General features: G+C 38.0%; 1 pseudogene; it reads right to left on the reverse strand.

Annotated features, from left to right (window-relative positions):
- Window positions 1-1,549: 1,549 nt before the first annotated feature.
- Window positions 1,550-2,039, reverse strand: LOC123789189 (large ribosomal subunit protein eL32 pseudogene; annotated as a pseudogene).
- Between the last annotated feature and the right edge of the window lie 1,061 nt (window positions 2,040-3,100).

Below are 3,100 nucleotides of genomic sequence, written 5' to 3' on the forward strand. Positions count from 1 at the left end.
TATTCTGTTCCATTGACCTATGTGTCTATTTTCGTGCCAATACCATACTGTTCTGATTACTACAGCTTTGCAATATAACTTGAAGCCCAAAATTGTGATGCCTCAAGCTTTGCTTTATCTTTTTCAAGGTTGCTTTGGCTATTTGGGGTCTTTTGTGGTTCCGTACAAAATTTAAGATAGTTTTCTCCAGTTCCATGAAAAATGCTGTTGGTATTTTGATGGGATTGCTTTGAATATGTAGATTCTTTTGGGTAGTACAGACATTTTAACAATATTTGTTCTTCCAATCCATGAGTATGGAATGTCTTTTCATTTCTTTATGTTGTCTTCAATTTCTTTCATCAATGTTTTATAGTTTTCAGTGTATAGGTCTTTCACCTCTTTGGTTAGGTTTATTCCTAAGTATCTTATTATTTGGGGTACAATTGTAAATGGGATTGTTTTCTTTCTTTCTGCTGCTTCATTATTGGTGTATAGAAATGCAATAGATTTCTGTACACTGATTTTGTATCCTGCAAATTTACTGAATTCATTTATTCTAGCAGGTTCTTTGGGTGGAGTCTTTCAGGTTTTCTATATATAGTATTATGTCATCTGCAAATAGTGAAAGTTTTACTTCTTCCTTACTGATTTGGATCCCTTTTATTTCTTTTTGTTGTCTGATTGCTGTGGCTAGGATTTTCACAACATTCACTATGTTGAATAAAAGGGGTGAGAATGGACATCCTTATCTTTTTCCTGACATTAGGGGGAAAGCTCTCCATTTTTCCCCATTATGAATGATGTTAACCATGGGATTTTCATAGTTGGCCTTTATAATGTTATGTTCCTTCTAAACCTACTTTGTTGAGGGGTTTTGTCATGAATAGATGTTGTACTTTGTCAAATGCTTTTTCTGCATCTTGAAATGATCATATGGTTCTTATCCTTTCTCTTATTGATGTGATGTATCATGTTGATTGATTTGCTAATATTGAACCACCCTTGCAACCCAGGAATAAACCCCACTTGATTGTGGTGAATGATTTTTTAAAATGTATTATTGGGGGTGCCTGGGTGTCTCATCAGTTAAACGTCTGACTTTGACTCAGGTCATGATCTCAGGGTCCTGGGATCAAGCCCCTTTTTGGTCTCCCTGCTCAGCAGAGAATATTCTTGTCCCTTTCCCTCTCCCTCTGCCCCTCCTCCTGCTTGTGCTCTCTCTCTCTCTCAAATAAATAAATAAAATCTTTAAAAAAAACCCAGAATCTTAGAAATAAAATAAAATGTATTATTTAATTCGGTTCACTAGTGTTTTGTTGAAAACTTTGGCATCTACATTCATCAGAGATATTGACCTGTAGTTCTCATTTTTAGTGGAGTCTTTATCTGGTTTTTGTATCAGGGTAGTTCTGGCATCATAGAATGAATTTGGAAGTTTTACTTCCTTTTTTTTTTTCTTTTTGGAATAGTTTCAGAAGAATAGATAGTAACTCTTTTTTAAATGTTTGGTGGAATTCACCTATGAAGCCATCTGGTCCTGGACTTTTGTGTTGGTAGTGGGGTGGGGTTTTTTTTTCTGTAGTTTTATGGTTTTATTAACACAAATATGACATGCACAACAAGCTGTCTATTCATTTTCCTCTCTGTGCAGCCTGGCCTTGGGACTGGTGACTCTGATGGCCAGCTGGGCTGCTCTTTCCACCATGGTTTGGGGGCTCTTGGAGGAGACATCGTGAGCAATCTCTGCACAGTAAGATTTGTTGCACATCAGCAGCACTTCAAGCTCCTTGACGCTGTGGTCTAGGAACTTCTGAAAGCCACTGGGCAACACGTGCTTTGCTCCTGTAACCAGTGTTGGGCATGAAGATCTGACCCTTGAATCTTCTGCACACCCCATTGTCAATGCCTCTGGGTTTCTGCCACTTGCACTTAATTTTGACATATCGGTCTGACTGGTGCTGGATAAAATTCTTGGTCCTCGTTTTAACCATCTTGGGCTTCACCAGAGGTCTGAGGGCAGCCATGATGCCCGGTAACACACGGCTGCCACCTCCGCAGGCAGCGCCGAGGAAGAGGAGTGTTTGTTGGTAGTTTTAAAATTACTGATTCAATTTCTTTGCTGGTTATTGGTCTGTTCATATTTTCTATTTCTTCCTATTTCAGTTTTGGTAGGTTGTAGGTTTCTAAAAATTTATCCATTTCTTCTTCATTGTCCAATTTGCTGGCATACAGTTTTTCATAATATTCTTTTTTAATTGTACTTTTGTGATGCTGGTTGTTATTTCTCCCCTCTCATTTGTGGTTTATTTGAGTCCTTTCTCCTTTTTTCTTGATAAGTGTGGCTAGAGATTTAATTGTATTGTTTTTTTCCCAAAGAGCCAGCTCCTGGTCTTTTTGATCTGTTCTATTTTTTTAAGTTTCTATGTCATTTATTTCTGCTCTAATCTTTATTATTTCCTTTCTGCTTGTTTTGGGTTTTTTTTTTTTATTATTATGTTATGTTAGTCACCATACAGTACTTCATTAGTTTTTGATGTATTATTCTATGATTCATTATTTGCCTATAACACCCAGTGCTCATTGCAGTATGTGCCCTCCTTAATACCCATCACCAGGCTAACCCATCACCCCACTCTCCTCCCCTCTAAAACCCTTAGTTTGTTTCCTGGAGTCCATAGTTTCTCATAGTTCATCTCCCCCTCTGTTTCACCCCCTTCATTTTTCCCTTCCTTCTCCTAATGATCACCCTGCTATTCCTTATGTTCCACAAATAAGTGAAACCATATGATAATTGTCTTTCTCTGCCTGACTTATTTCACTTAGTGTAATCCCTTCCAGTTCCATCCATGTTGATGCAAATGGAGGGTAATCATCCTTCCTGGTGGCTGAATAATAGTCCATTGTATATATGTACCACATCTTCTTTATCCATTCATCTGTTGAAGGGCATCTTGGCTCCTTCCACAGTTTGGCTATTGTGGACATTGCTGCTATGAACATTGGGATACATGTGCACCTTCTTTTCACTACATCAGTATCTTTGGGGTAAATACCCAGTAGTGCAATTGCTGGGTCATAGGGTAGCTCTATTTTTAACTTTTTGAGGAACCTCCACACT

The sequence above is a fragment of the Ursus americanus genome, chromosome 8, assembly GCF_024610735.1.
Source record: "Ursus americanus isolate L20-20 chromosome 8, mUrsAme1.1.p, whole genome shotgun sequence".
NCBI classification, from domain to species: Eukaryota; Metazoa; Chordata; class Mammalia; order Carnivora; family Ursidae; genus Ursus; species Ursus americanus.